A 17,537-nucleotide genomic window follows, 5' to 3' on the forward strand; every position below is an offset into this window, starting at 1 on the left:
GCTGTCTTTCAGGGATGTAGAGGTCCTTTCTAGGTGCTGATCCACCATCTGATCTGGATACGTACTGGATCCGGGTGACTGCAGTGACCCTCTGATCTGGATACAGACTGGATCTGGTGGCAACAGTGACCTCGGAATGAGAGAGAAACAGACTAATGTTAGCATAGATGCATCATAAGAACAAGTACATGAGGTTTTATGAATTACCATGTCTGTTTTTTCACTGTGTCGCACATGTTACCTGCCAAAACTCAAATGGAATTGCAATTACTTTAGCATCTGAATTTCCAATGCCTCACATTAAAAGCTGTCAATTTTTGTCAGAGGTGGGACCATACTATGGAGAGTGTTTGTATTGGGAGGTGACGTCACTCAAAGACAATTGTGCAAAATGCTTTTCACCTGATGAATACAATATAGGGTAAGATGCAAATAGGTAAATCAGAGTAGAACTGCAATGTTGTTTTGTTGACGTGCATCAGAGTGGAAACAGTGAGAGATTTGGGGTAAAAACTACTAAATATCTCCCAATACAAACATGCCCCATAGTATAGTCCCACCCTTGACACAAATTGACAGCTTTCTGTGTAAGGCATCTGAAATTCAAATGCGTTTCATTTGCGTTTGGACTGTCACAATGTATGCGTCCACATGTGGAAAAATGCAATTAAATATACAATTTGCAATTCCTTTTGAAAATGGTCCAGAATATCCTTACCTGTCCTTTAATTATGACCAATGCCTGATAGATCTGCTGGCATTTTTAAATCGCCACGACAATTGGATGGGGTTTTGTGGACTCTGCTCAGTTAAAGAATTCCATGTTTGTTCCAACCTTTAAAATAAAGTAAAAGAAAATACAAAGTGTTTTAATTTGTTAACTGTTAATAACAGTGATTCAGTTCAATTAACAGTGTGAAGTTCATCATGAAATTGAGTCCATCATGTTTATGAGTTAAATTCACCTATGAGTTGGTCTACAGAAGCAGAATTTGCTCTAGTGGTTCGCTGAAAGGTGTGCTTTCAAACTGTCTAATCAATGGGATGTTCCAGTCATAAATCACAGTTTTATGTTAATATGCTGGCTATATCAAACACACACAGTCACTGGCACAGTGAGGGAGATCACACTGAATGCGCGCACGCAGACATTTCTATGACAAGTCACGCAGGTACTGGGTTACTCCCCAGCTTTAAAACAGTCCATATATAAACACTTATAGGTGTACCAAAGTGATAAGGACAAGTCAAAAACACGATCTGGAAAATGGGTATATGAAGTTTACGCTCATAAATTATGTAATCTGAACATAAAGTTACATAAAGTGCAGCTTTATGCACGAAATAAAAATGTATGTGCGTTTAAGTTAAGTGAGGGTTAACGTTAGTTGATTATAACAGACAAACAATTATGTAAAATGTATAATAAACATGAACTTACCGTTAGACGCCTCAATAAGACTGCACTAGAAGAGTTTTTCTCTCACAAGTGTATCCATGTGCTTTTCTGAAAGGAAAAAACAACATTTTGAATTATAACTTGCATGTAAAAAGTCTTTATAAACCACACAAGCATTAAATCATTACTAACTCACTAACTCGGCCTACGTCCGCTGTGCGTGCGCGCACTTTGAAATGCCCTGAGACGTCGATTCTTTTCCGGGAATCACTTTGTTCGAGAATTACTGAACCGGTTTATTTGAACCCATGTCGATATGGACAACTGCAGGCGTTTACATTAGAGCAGAAAGTCGTATTCACTTATTTGAACTCATTTGACTCACTTAAATGTTAAATGAGCTTTTCAGTGTCACAAACTAATTTTTCCTCTATTTTCACAGGTATTCGCATATTTCAGCCATCCGTCACTGTCTGAAACTTAATAAAACTGTATTAATCTGTCGTCTTAGATACCTTAGCACGATTAGGTGAGTAACGTTACGTAGGTTGCCCGTTTGAGGTAAACTGTTCATCATTTAACGTAAATAATGTTGGCCTATAGAAGTTTAACAGTAATGTTGCCGCAAAAAAAGTTATAATTCTGCCAATTTAAATTAATTATTAAAGAAAACATTAAATAAACTTACCTTAAAACCGTTGAAAGCCGTGGCTTTGCCCCGTTGTTCTTCCAAAATGACAGTTGGGGAGCGATCTTCAAGGCGCGTTAAATAACCCCAGCGCTGACCTGAAACAACCCAGCGACGCAACCCAGCAGGTTTAACCCAACACGTGGTAAATTTGAACCTACCCAAAAGTGTTTAAAAAGAAATAAAATAACCCAACAAAATGACCCAACCGTTTCTAGAGTGTATATTCATCGATGGTAACTGATTTAACTATGATCAGCGCAGCAGTTTATACGTGCAGAGACATTTAATGTATATTAGAAAACTCATTCTAATTCATTCCCACTCTTCTTCGGTGGTAACTTAACCCAACTCCGTGCTTCCTGTAATGAGAGCTGTCAATCAAGGTACAAGGATGTCCCTGTGTGAAAGTGACCAATCATAAGAGGGTCAGTGCCCTCCTTGGTTTCCGCCCCCAAATTGTCAAAAGTCATGTAGACTCGAGCGAGCAGAAATCAGCTGAGCGAGCAGAAATCCACCGCGCGAGCAAAACAGCACTCCGCGAGCAGAAGCCCGCTGCGCGCGAGCAGGATTCCACTGCACAAGCAGAGATAACATATGAGAGTATGCCAGGCGCTCGCTCGCAGCTACATGTACACCTCTCGGTTGTTGAATTTGTGCGCGAGTACTTTTATCATGCCAGCTGAAGGTTCATTTTTGCGCGTGTGAAATAACATAATGTGCTCGTGAGCATGTCTTACACGCTCATAACTTCTGACTAAAATGTAACGCCATAGGCTAACACACGTAGATTATGCCATCAAGGTCAAGAGCTATTTAAGAACATTCCTTTATGCATCTATGAACAGGAGAGTTGAGAGGATTTAGCTCTCCAGATATTAAACTCTGATTCTCTCGTGGTTTGGACAAGCTGGTTACACCATCAGAGCTGGGGAAGATACAAGCAAACCCATTTAAAGTAGTTGAATTAACATCAAGCTGCTCTTTTGAAAAAGTAGTGATGTACTCAAGCTGCTAAAGAAATGTAGCTAATTAGGTTTGATTGATTTAAAGGAGAAATAGTTCCATGAAATCAAAATTGATTTATTTGACTTTCCAAAACATGACAGACTTTCTTTCTTTTGCGGAAAACGAAAGATCATATTTTAAAGAATGTTTTATTTGTTTTTGACCATGCAATGAAAGTTAAAGTGTCCAAAACAACACTGGACTTTTCTTATTTTTTGTATACATTTACATTATTCTTGTATTATTTTTGTGTTCCACTGAAGAAAGAAAGCAAAACAGGGTCAGAATGGCATGAGGGTGAGTAAATGATTAAATATATATTTTTTTTTTTTTGGATTAAACTATTCTTTTAAGGGGGCAATATCATATTAAATAAAAGTGAGTAAGGCTATATTTATTTTTAAAATTATTAAATTTGAACAAAAACACTAACAAAACTATTAAAAATAAGAATGTGATGCCAATTAAAAATGGAAGCTACCGGAGAAGCTACACTGCTTTGTAAACATCTAAGCCCCTGAACAATCTAGTAATGTTGCTTTTCTAGTTCATCGCTCCCCGACACTATACATGATCAAAATGTTCTTCGCTAGTTGCTTGATCTTGTACTTGTGCACCTCCAAAAGTCCTCATATTTCAGATGTTATCTTGGAAACCGGGTGTTAATAAGGACATGTCTGCATAGCATATAACACATCTGCTTTCTTTACGAGTGCAGAGTATACATTAACGTTTCACAGCTTTTTAACCTGAGCCCTTCCTCTCCATGTAAGTGAACTCTACGGGATTAAAGACAGAGAATAAAGACAAATGTTTGCCACAAATATGGCTCAGGATGATCATGAGGAGTAATCTCTCTGCTCTCAGCACTGCATGTGGACCAGAGTGAGCGATCGCTCTCACTTAAGTCAAGATTTCATTACTGGGTCATCCATCTCTTTCTCCGTCCCATCAAGAGAGAGATTTCATCTCCTAATGTGACTCTCTCGCTGAGGAAAGCACAGAGAGAAGACAGATATCAGTCAAACTCATCATCATGGGCTTCCACTGGTATGATGAGAGTTTCTGTCTTTACTATGGGGTCGGCCTTCTCTTTGAGACTTGGATTAAACCACTTCAATTTTTTTTAAGTATGCATTTTAAACTTTTTGAAAAATAATAATTTGAAACAATGGACTTTCAGGGAGGAGGCAGAAATCTCAAATTTTTCAAGTAAGTAATAGTTCATTAAAAACTCTTAATTAAAAAAAAAAACTGGGCAACTCTAAAACTTGTTTTTCAGGTCCGCAGGTTTAAGCGACCACAAGAATGTGATATTTAGCACCTAGATTTTTTTTTATTTAAGTATTAATTAAGTATTTTAGCCCCGGAGTGTGATTTTTACTATTGGAACCCCCTAAAAACACGACTGGGCTAGTTTTAAATAGCAATTGGGTGGGTATTGTTGTGAAAATCTGGCAACCCTGCCCTCAGGTCATCCAAGATGTAGATAAGTTTGACAGAAATTTAGCATTGCATGACTTGTAGATCCTCTGCAGTGAATGGGTGCCATCAGAATGAGAGTCCAAACAGCTGACAGAAACATCACAGTAATTCACACAACTCCAGTCTATCAATTAATGTCTTGTGAAGACAAAATGTGTTTGTAAGAAACAAATCCACCATTATACAGTACCTTTCATATTGTTGCATCTGGTTAAAAAAAAAAATACCAAATCCATCTTTTTTTTTTTTTTTTTTTCTTCAGTGAAAAAGGTCCATCCAGTTGTCCTCTCACATGGACTGGAGTGGTGTGGATTATTGTGATGTTTTTATCAGTTGTTTGGACTCTCATTCTGACGGCACCCATTCACCGCTGAGGAGCCATTGGTGAGCAAGTGATGTAATGCAGTATTTTTCCAAATCTGTTCTAAAGAGGAAACAAACTCATTTGCATCTTATATGTCCTGATGGTGAGTAAACTTTCAGCAAATTTTCATTTTCAGGTGAACTATTCCTTTAAAAACATATATATGGTTTGAAGATGAACAAAAGTCTTATGGTTTGGCAACAAAATAGGAGTGAAGAATTTATTTAGTTTAAATGTTGTTGTTTTTCATTTATATTTTGTATTCGTTTAAGTATGAACAATAAATTCAGTTTATTTTATTGTACTTTTCTTTTTTTTCTTTCTTTTTTATTTGATGTATCAGGGTGGATTATACAGTTAAAACCAATTTTATTTTTACATTATATAACAAAAATGTATTGTATTATCTTTGAAAAGAATAATGTATCAATGGAAATGTTCTTCTTTTCTCAGGCAGTGCAGTCAAACATATTTTAGTTAAGCTGCTTTCATTTTCCCTGACAGACAGTGAGACATTTTGAGCTTTCAGGAACGACTGGTGGTTATCCTGATGTTTCCCAGCTCTGCTGAATGGTCGGTCAGCTCTCATACCCAGCATGCGTCCTTTCAAAAGCTCCAACAAGGGTTTGTGGGGACAATGCAAAGATTTCTGCAGAAAAACATCTCTGAGCAAAGACAGCCGATATCATGGCTTCACGGAGGTGTTTGGCTGGTCTGGATGTGGCTGGGAGCCAGAAATGTCAAGATGTTCTCGTCTCTCCTCCGTTCCTAACTTGTTGTTGAAGCTGTGTGTAAGCATTATTCTTTTCTTCTGACAGACTTCTTTGTGGGAAACAACAGGACTGCATTCCAATTAGTTTTCAAAAGCAGCCCCACATTTAAAAGATAATTTGTGGCTCTGTATTATGGTGTGAGAAACCTTTAAAGCATGATGATTTTCTAGTGAAAACGATGTTCAATACCCAGGTTCGTTTTCAAAAGCTTTCCCAGTTTCAATGACCATCAGCTTTGCTCTTATCTTTACAGAAACAGCCGCTTGGGATGAAAAAGGTCTGTTTCGTTTACTTATATTGTTAATGCTGTCTATCCTAAGGACTGTAAAGTTTACAGATTCTAATTGTACAGTTTTAGTACAAGACAGAGTGTTAGATTTTCTCTTCATAAGATATGTCTAGTTATTAATAAAGTAATGATTTTTTTACATTTACAATGATGAATGAACTAAATTCGGTGGAGCATTGGAAGGCCAATATCTATCCAGAGTCTTTCACAGCCACATGATATTTTACATCTGCAAAATCTTCAACAAATGTAGATAATTGAAGTTCTATAGACATATGAGATGGCAGTGTTTCATTATAATGATAATAATAAAGCAGTGGTCTAGTTGCCGGATAAAGTGTCCACCTGACAGAAATGGATAATAATGGATAATAATGCTAAAATAATCTTCTAATCGGTTTCATGTAGAAATATAATCAACCCTTTCTTCCTCTAATGAAAGGACATCAGCAAGATCGGCAGCGGGCTCTCAAAGAGCTTCAGTAAATGTAGCTCAGAATGAAATGGACTGATTTTAAGTGTGTCTTTTTTGCGTTTTTCATCCTCTTTTAGAGGTCCTTACATGCTCCCAGCACGCTGAACTGAACTGTTCAGGTCTAAATTTACAATAGGAACTGCTCATTAAAAATAAATGTGCACATCACAACACAACGCACTAGAAAAATACAAGTTCAAAGATTCAGTAGAAAATGCTTTTCTGCAACATCAAATGCTAAACTTTCTTAAAGGAATAGTTTGCTTACAAACAAAACTCTTGGAAATAAAGCAATATAAAAGTTGTGAATACTATACGCGTACAATATATACAAGTCTTCTGAGGTCGTATGAAAGCTTTGTGTGAGGAGAAGTTATTATTCCCAAACATGCTGTGCAACTTCAGAAGCATTGTAGTATACCACTCAGTCATTTTGACTGCATTTATGGTTCTGTTATTTTATTGTTATTATTATTATTTATTTTATTTTTGTTTGGAAACAAGGATTCTGTTGTGTGGAAAACAGATTAAAAAAAAATTACAGCAGGTTTATTAAATAATGAGAGATTTTATATTTTTGGGAGAAGTATTCATTTAAAACTTTCAATCTTCTGCAAACTGTATTGGAAAATGCACACTGATTTCTGATTATTATCATCGCACACCGTGATCAAAACAGAGTTTATCACATAATTAATTAGGCCGTTCAATGCCTGTGATGGAATTTAGTAGATTTTTGAGAGCTGATGCGATGTGGGTTAAAATGTGGAGTAAAAAAATAAATGTTGTATCCCTTGACACCACGTGCAGGACATGATAATTGGGCAGGTTTGAAAGCCCATTTATGTCTGGAGACGTGAAAAGAATGAAGCTGATGTCAGGAAGATGTCAGGCATGTTTCTGGAGGTATTAAGGTAAACAACACTAATGGGCAGGAGTCCTGAAAGCTGGCTGAGAATCAAGTCTTGCCTCTGAGTTTGGAGAGATCAGTTTTCTGAGCATCCGGAGTAGTTCAAACAAATCCTTTAAGGTATATTTTCTGATTCATGTGTGGTGATGTGAGTGCTTCTTGCGGATACTTCAGTCCCGCATCACAATTGTGAAAAGAACAGGTAAACATGTCAGTGTTGCCAGATCTCGCTAGAAATACAAACACCTTTCTGACAAAATAAGCCTAAATGAGAGACACCAGGATCTGGGAAAGCGGCTCAAACAGTAGGTAGGGATATCGGAAAACTGTTATTAGTGGTCTGTCATATTTTATTGAGCTATGGGGGCCAAGAACAAAAACACTACTGTAATCTTGTTCGTTTTTTTCTCTTTTTTTTTTCTTTTTTTATCCATGCATAGAAGTAGATTTTATACAAAATGTGTTCTATATTGTCTTTTTAAGGCAAACAAGATTTTTTTTTTTTTTTTTAATTATTTATATTTAATCATGGCACTATCAATGCAACAAACGAATTATTATTATTATTATTTAATTATTATTATTATTATTATTATTATTATTATTATTATTTTATCTAAATAGCAGTTATCCTTCAATCTAAATATTCATGATGCATTGGTATTACATCTTTATTGGATTTGGTCACAGTAAACTGGTTGATGAAAAAAATATGTTATTAAATTCAATCCAAAACTGTATTAATAAATTATCATTTATATTATTTATTCCTGTAGAAAGGTCTAAAAAGCTTTGGAATGGTAACATTCACAATGACATACGCATATCGGAACCGAGAGCTTTATGCTGGTTCTCTTTATGACAAATCTATTGCAATTAGCAGCATGTCACCACTGGCCAGTTATATGTTGCAATTAGTAGTTCCTTACCCCCGATGCTTTATTTATAATGGATTCTTGTGAGCATTCTGGATTAATTCCCCTGGCTGTCAACATACCCCAAAGATTTGTTTAATTAAATGTTTACTATAAATAACTGAGTCAATGGAAACCAATTAATTCAGTGCTCAACAACACTGTGTGTCCATAGAGGAGTTTAAAATAGGAAGTGGTTTACATGCAGATTATGCCACGGTTTCACATGTGTTTATCAATCTTATTTTCTTTCTTTTTTTAAGGGAATGATTTTTTTTAAGACCATCATATATTACAAAGACAAATTTAGGTCATTTGATGTTATAATGTCAGGCAATTATTTATATTTTTCAAACATACATGAGGTCTTGTTTGTGAGAGATATTACCTTTAGTAAGGGCTATTGATTTCGTTCTTGCTCGTATCTGAATGTAGGACAGCGACGCATGTGAGCTGCCTCCTCAGGACAGTCATTAGTAAAATGACTGACTGATAGAGGCAAACTACTGGGATGCCTGTTCTTGTCACACCTCATGTTATAACCAGGAGCGTTTTTAAAAGAATGTGCATCATAACTCTCCCTTCAGACTATTACAAATCCACCTGCCTTCTTTTGGTTTAAGAAATATTTTAATGTGCCAAAATTAGCTGTTTCAGTACTCATAATGTATCTCAAATATGAGCACACATTAAAGTAATATCAGTGCTTTAATAATTTACTACTATTCTTTTAGTTGTCAGAAATGTGTTTGTGAACTTATATGAATATGAGTTAAAGTGGTCTTAAACAGGTTTATTTGCTTAAAACTATTTAAGCTATTTTTTCAGCAAGAATGAACAAAGTATCTACATTTTAATAATTTTTAAGATGTTTTTATATTCATATATTTGCCTTACAATTGCTCTCGAACACAGTCACAGTATAAGCATATGTTATTCACATTAAACTAGAGTTTAACTAGAGTTAAAATTATATCATAAACATGCCCATGGCAGAAGAAAAATACTGGATGTCCAAAAATTTTTTGTTATATTTTAAAATCGATGTTTTGTTGAACATTTCTTCAGAACAAGCTGATAGCCAGAGAGAGAACTATGAGCATGGATTTAAAATTGAAAATTGAATCATGACACCAAATAGTTTTTCCTGCCTCCACTGCATTTTTATCACAATATCTCAAAACATGCTGCCTATAATTTACCATGTTGTTTCCATCTCTCACCAGTTATGCCATCAGTCAAAGTCAGCCTTTTTGGAAGACTGCTACACTGCTACAAACCGCTGCAGTGTTAGAAAGCATAACAAACTCTTACTGAAGTCTTTTCAAATTACATTATAATTATTGTGCACAAAGTTTTCCATGGAGTTTAGCGTTGTTTTCATCAGTCAGACTCCCATCTCGTCTCCAAGGAAATCTCTTTCCAGGATGTGAAGGAATCACACTGCAAGACTGAACAAATGAACTTGGAAGTATTTCCACAAATATATTATGAATGTTATTATTTGTAGAGGTAAAGCTCTCCCTCTTCCACTTAAAAGCTTGAAAATGTGTTAACTGCAAGGGGTCTGTAAGTATTTTATACTTAAATAAGGACTTAAAACGACAACAAGAAGAAAACAATTGAAACAGTAAGCAAGCAAAGATGGAATAAACCTCATATTTTCAGGTTACTTCAACTGAGATCATATGCGTTAAGCAAAAAACATTTGCTTATGATGAGGTTCAAATCCTAAGTCTAGCAAATTTGAAATACTTGTGTTTCTTTCCTGCTCATTTGCAAACAACTCTGGAATATGCAAAAACTGAAGGCCACAGAATTGCTCATAAATGCTAGCTTGGCGTTTCCCATAATTCTCACTCATTGTGTTCTGTCACTGGGTTTTAATAGACTCACAGTATGTGAGCACCATTTGCTAGTCTCTTTCCAGTGCTTCACTCCCAGGAGTGAATCTCCATTGATTTAATAGGCACTGGGAATCATTAGAGCTCTACTGCTTCACCATTCACTGAGCATGAGGAACGCTCGCCTACCTGTAAATAAAGGTGAGGCAGGTGAATGCAGAAACCTGCAGAAAGTTTAATAAATGCACAGTTTCTGTTAGCAGAACCTTTGCACTTAAAGGGTCGACAACACAGCAATTAAAAAGCCCTAGCTGTGAAATGTCTGAGATGGTGCTAACATGGTGCATCTGCTCTGTGGCAATATTGAAGCTTGCTCCATCATGACAGGAGACGCATGCTAAACTGAATACAAAAAATGACTGCACTCAAGCACAGCAGTATGCCACAGGCTGGATCTCACGGGAGAATGACTAGCTAATCTTTTCCAAATAGAGATGTTGCTCTGGGATATGTTGGGTGATGTACAGGTACAAAGTATGACGTTTTGAAAGCTAAACGTTTAATGGGGGATAATTATCTGTGTTAATATATTCTACATAATATAATATTATTCTTTTACAGCTCATGATGAATGGTTCTGTTTTAAAGTGAAGGTACGAGGAACAAGTCTTAAGTAAGTGACTGAATAAATATTAGAGCTCAATTAATGTTATGAGCTTATTCTGAGATTTGTGTCCTCCATCAGCATTGAATGCCTTGTACTGAATTGAGAGAAATTTAATATTTTATGCAGGGAGCAAGAAGTGAATACTAAAATATCAGGAGAAAGCTGATCACAACATAAAAGCCTTCACAGATGTGTTTATGCTGGCTCAAAGTTGACTACACCAGCTTATATATTTATGAGTGTACGAAATATTTTGTGCTGCTTTAAAGGGTATAGAAAATGTTATAGTAACTTTTTATGTAACTTTATAGTAAGAATTTGGTGCTTGAAATTCTGAACTAGCTTTTCGTGTGAAATGACTCAAATTAGGTGAATATAACAGTGAAGTGAATATATAAAACCTCCCCAAAAGTGGTGTTTCATCCAATGCAAACTCACTTCCAGGATCAATATTCACAATCCAGTCAATTCTTGATGACTGAATCAAGTTAGCTCTCCATTTTTCCTTCAGAAATACATCATATAAGCTGTGTCTCATTTAGAAGACCACGTCCTCCGGAGGTCGAATCCTCTCTAGGATGCGTATACGGAGTGTCCTTAAAAGGCCTTTTTCCCCACAGGTTATACCTCTACTCTGCATGAGCAAGTGTTCCTCAACTGTGCGCATACGTCAGTGGAACCAGACGATAGGCTTAAATGTCTCCCGGCTTGACTGTTGATTGGCTTTCCAGCGGGAGGGGCGGAACATGTGCACACAACCGCCATCTTTGCCGTTACGGGTTTCCTTATATAGTTGTATTGAGGACTGAGGAAGTGGCATGTCTTTTATAAACTCTGATACACCTCATGTATCCTTCGAATTCCTGTGAAAATAGCTCACATTCGAAGGTCTCATTCGGAGTGTGCTACTTGCTTTTCTGAAATGAACCTGGATGACGTATGCAGCCTTCGAATGCGACCTTCGGAGAACGCAGCCTTCTAAATGAGACAGCAATAGTAACACATGAAATGGGTTGCAATAGTCATTTTATGTTGTTATTTTATCTAAATTCCAGCAGGATCAGTCTTTACTAGGCACTGTTTACACCATGAAACTGGTTTAGCTGGCTAGTCAGGTCAATTTCAGTTTAGTTTGCACCAAATCTGGCTTTTAGTGACACATCTCTGACGCAATAAAGTCACACCCTAAGTATCTCTTGCTCCAAATTAAACATGGTAACGTTACATGGTAAATAAATAAATTAGTGCTGTCATTATAAAGCACTTAAAAGCTCATTTCTAATGAACATTTGTTTTCTAATTTATTAAATATTGCTGAAAATAAATATAAAGTATATATATATATAAGACACTTTGCATTTATTTTAATCAATATTTCATATATATAAATCCGGGGAATTTCCCCCGAACAAAATCCCTCCAACCCCCCCATTTACTGTCAAAATCGCTCCTATGCCCCTGCTGTCAAGTGATTAAAGCTGCAGTCGGTAACTTTTGGCCCTCGCGTATGGCGGAAGAACATTGTAGCCGGAGCTACTTCTCTCTGTTTACATCTATGGTGAGTCACGCAGGTACTGTGATATACTCTGCAGCGTTGCCGACCCCAACCAGACTAAAATAGTCCAAATATAAACACTTTTTATAGGGGTACCATAGTGATTCAGAATAAGACAAAATCACGGTTTGGATAATGGATTCATGATGTACTAGCTCATTATATACATTTTTTACATTTTCAACACAAAACAACTCTGTGGCACAGCCCTGCGCTGATTGGACCAGAAGAGCCAGGAGCAGAGGATTTTTGCAAAACAAATAACAGGTAGAAGTGCACTGAGCCATAACGATCTTTTATTTTGGTCACGTGAAGTTCACACTTTTTATGCCAGTCGTATCATTTTATTTTGTTGTATTTATCCGTCACACAATGTTCTTCTGCCACGCGTGAGCGCCAAAAGTTGCGCACTGCAGCTTTTTACTCGATATTAATTGCATTCAAAATAAATACTGTGTGTATTTATCATGTATATATAAATACACACACATACAGTATATATTTTGAAAATATTTACATGTAGATTTATTTATATTTTTATATTCTTATATTTTAATATTATATATGTATATTTGATATATAAATATTTTTTTATATATACATGCATATGTTTGTATTTATATATATACATGATAAATATACAAAGCATACACACATATATTATGTAAACGAAAACCTTTATTTTGGATGTAATCGTGATTAATCGTTTCACAGCACTAAAATAAATATTAAATAATCTGGCTCTTAATGATGATTATTATAAATATGTTATGTGATTTATAGAATGATTATGCCCTTAACTATTCACACCAGCCATATTAGTTTAATAATAATTATTAAGCTTTTATTTTAAATTCATATAAATATATAAAGATAATACAGTATGTAATATAAATAAGCTTTAGAAGCAACGCCCTTAAACATATGAAGTTAGATTTTTGAGTCTCTTTATACCTATAAATATAACCAACTGTATAAACTCACTTCAAAACTTCTACTTGCACTGATATGGCAAGATGTTTTCTTTAAGTTGTCCTCTTTCATGTATAAATCTTTTCATCTTGCTTTGTAAATGTGTTCAAATTCTTCATATCTTTTCATCTTTGGCAGTGAATTGCACTCTCTGGTGAGAAGTTAATCACAGTTTCAAGACAGGTGACTTTACTGATGTCACACTTTAATGCACGCGCTTCATAAACTCAGGATCAAAGCCTCAGTGAACAGAGAAAATTGAAGATCGGTGTCACTGTACTAACAAATCTGGACTGGACTGGTCTGGTTTTGTCATAAACAAGGTCTTAGTGTTTTTATAAAATGTTACCTTTCTGTATGTGCTTTCTCTCTCCCCCACTGAATCACAGAGAACTTTTAATAAATTAACTACCAAGATGATTAATTATGAGGAGATTATTAGTGTTTGTGAATGGTGGGTCTGCCATTTCAAGAGACTGAAACATCATTGTAACAAGTTGATACATTAAGACATGTTGCTAGCACAGCATTAACACCAGTTGGTAATTCAAGAGTAGACCATTTCAAAAGGCAACCTCATGGCGAGTATTTAATGCCTTTAGCTTTTCTATCACTTTGTGAGTTTGATTTCCTCTTTCAGGCAGTTGGTGGCAGCAAAGGAAGCCCCCATGATCCTGTCAGCTTTCATTTAGGAGCCGGTGACAACAGCCTTACTGTGTTAAATCACTGTGTCGCGTGGTATTACTGGGTGAACGCTAGCTGAGCTTGTGGAGTCCTGACTGAGTAAGCCTGCTGATAAAATCACTTTCTGTGTTCGCACTGGTGTCTGCAGGCTCCAGATAGGGGCTCAGACGCCCGGTGCAATCCAAATACAACAGGAACGAGCAATTAATTGCAGGGGTTAAAGTGTGTCAGCAGCAGCACAGCGTTAATGTAAGCTGATGTAAGCCTCGTTATTACTACAGTTTTTAGCTTGACGCAAGCTGTGTGGTTTCACTTTTTTTCCTGCAAGCATATTTCTGCCTTTTTTCTTATCTTTCGGCATTAACATGTTTAATCAACAAGCCCCGGAGAACAAATGATAACCCCAAATGAATGGAAGTCAGCAAAGCGCTGCAAACCAAATAGATCTCTCTGGTTCATTTCTTTTGAAAATGAAAAGCGATATCAAAGAGTAATAAACTGCTGTGTCAGAATATTTGCCTGCTGTAATTTTAATAACTCAAAGGGAAAAGCCTCGCAATATTCAACAAGTCTTGTTTAAATGAGTCTATTAATAAAGACTTTGTTAAAAGGGCAGGTTATATGGTATTGTTTTAGCTCTTTAATTCAAATGTGCTTGTGTTGTAACTTGTTTCTGTAGACTTTCTGAAAAAAGCTCTATTCATTAGAACTTAAGATAATGATAGAGATAGAAGTCTCACCACAGTACACACCACACCACAGCTATAACAATAAAGGCACAAAGAAACAAAATAATTGGAATCACATTCAGAACTAAGCTGATAAAAAAATAAAAATAAATCAATCTGATATAACAAGCGAGAGATTTTAAAGCGGCAGACGAGTGTGCATTTATAATAAACAGACAATATCATACACTGGTGTGGACTCTAATATAGTTATCTTTATAGTTATCCTTGTTGGTGTGAACGGGTCTAAACAGGAAGGAAATAATGGTTTTGATGCTTGGAATGTAACTGGGTTAGTTTTGGTCATGATTGGGCTAGTTTTGAATACCGATTGGGCTGGTTTTGTTACGCAGATGAATGATGCATTTATATGGTGCCTTATTGTTGTACACCCAAAGTGCTTTACAATCATGTGGGGGTCTCTCCTCAACCACCACCAGTGTGCAGCATCCACTTGGATTATGATTGTGAACGCAATTGGGCTGGTTTTGTTACACAGACCTGGCAACCCTGCTGCTGTTGTTACTTCTGTATTACTCTGACCACTGTAAATCACATCTATAGACTTAATTAGATGATGTTTGCTGTTCTTCTTACCGTTTGACATCAGATTAATTACTATGATAGAGTCTTTACCTGCTGTACCAGTTTAATGTAGTTTATGATAAGCCAGGGGACACTGCCGAAATGCAGCTGTCCTTAAATGTGTCCGACAGCCTCAGGAATACAAAAGTCATAACATGTTCTCTGGCCTCAGACATTGTATGGAACCTATACTTATGAAAACGACGTTTTTGACAATGAAGGAAATTGCAGTCATACGAGGCGTTTGGACAGGGTTCAACTCAATTTTAAAAAGTGAAGGTGTCCTAAATCATGTTAAGATAAAGTTGTCAGACTCCATAATGCCCAAGGTCACCCAAGCACCCAGACAGTGAGGAAACTCGGTCATCTGAAAATCAGAAATGTTAGAAATGTTGTCCTTAATACTGCCCTTAAATTGGATGTATTGTTATGTTTTTTGAAAGCTTTTACCGTATAAATATATGTACGGAGGGTGAGTTTCCTAAAGGAATAGTTCACCCAAAAATGAAAATTCTGAAATAATTTACTCAACCTCTTATTATTCCAAAAGTACCATTAAAGTAGCAGTATAAAAGAAGTTGAAATAGACAGTAATGACAGAATTCTCCTTTCTGAGTGAACTCTTCCCTTATAATTAAATTAACATGGCAGTATTGCACTATTGAAACAAAGTTCAAAGCACTTTGGATCTGCAGGGAACCCCAAGGGATGAACCTATTCACAAAATATGTTACATCTCTTGTTCTTAGTCTTTGTATAAAACACAGTTTGCAGTATTTGCACAAGGATAATAATACCCTTCAGTAGGGCAGATGGGAGATCATTCCGACCTATCAGCCTTGATTTTTCCACATATTTCTGACACGCTTGACTGGAAATACAAACAATTAAGCTGATAAAATGTGCTCCACCTAAACTGTCTGCAAAGCTCAAACAAGTTCCTAATTAACTGTTTTGGGAGGTCAGCAAACAGTTATTGTTCAATTTACATACGGAAAGAGCTCCAGTCAGGTTTGTGTTGAGTTGGCTGGTTTATAGCCCTGGAAAGGGCACTGGGGGAATGAACGCAGAGCATCGGCATTTGTTATGTCCTAAATAATTCAACAAGACTATTCCAGGGCTTTTTGTCAGCAGTAATTCCTTGTGCAGTCTACTGTGACAAAACATTTTTGTATACATGTCACATGCATCATTATAGAGAACAGAACAACGTTATGATCTTACAAATGTTATATTTAATGTAATGTAATGAAAAATGGGATTTTTGTGTAATGTAATTAGTTGACAAATAACAAAATGTCATAAATAAAGCATGAGTTTATGATTATTATTAAGATATCTAATATAAATGATATTTTCATTGAAAATGTTTTTAATAATAAATATTTTATAAATGTATATATTTTAGATAAATTAAACATTCATGCAAAGGTGTATGTACACTTTTGACCTCAACTGTACAGGTGCATCTCAACAAATTAGAATTGTGTGGGTTTTTGTTAAATATGAGCCAAAATCATCACAATTAAAAGAGCCAAAGACTTAATTCGGTCTGTGTGCATTGAATTTATTTAATACACGAGTTTCACAATTTGAGTTGAATAAATGAACTTTTCCATGACATACTAATTTATTGAGATGCACCTGTATATATTCTGATCAATATACGATTATGCAATAAAACTGTGCAAGCCAAAACACATATACACACCTTCTAAATTAAAACACACCTTAAGGTGTGTTTGGCACTGGCACACAAGCCCTTACTAGCCGCAAAGTATGTCAGGCACGAAATTCAGTTGTTTTACCGTGATGTTTGGTGCACTGTAAAAATTAAGTAAATAAACCCTCAAGCACTAGCCAGAAGAATAAGCATTTTTGAAACTAGTAACACTTTCTGAATCAATGTCTTCACTGTAAACCACTGTTATGACATCTACAGTAAGTGTCTCAATAATGTGCTGCCTTATACTGCATGCATGCTTTAATTTGAAGGTGATGTCATGTGCCTGTTATTGTTGCTCTTGCTGTGACGAATCATCGCTTGCTTTCTCTCCCCCGTCGTGTAGAAAGCCATCTCATCAACACAATGTAATCACAAACATCAATCTCGTCTTGCTCCTCCTGAACACTAGTGAGATGTCTCGACCAAAACATAATACAAAAGCATTGTTCCAAAACATACAGAGAGCTGCCA

This window comes from Carassius auratus, chromosome 37, assembly GCF_003368295.1.
Source record: "Carassius auratus strain Wakin chromosome 37, ASM336829v1, whole genome shotgun sequence".
Lineage (NCBI taxonomy): Eukaryota > Metazoa > Chordata > Actinopteri > Cypriniformes > Cyprinidae > Carassius > Carassius auratus.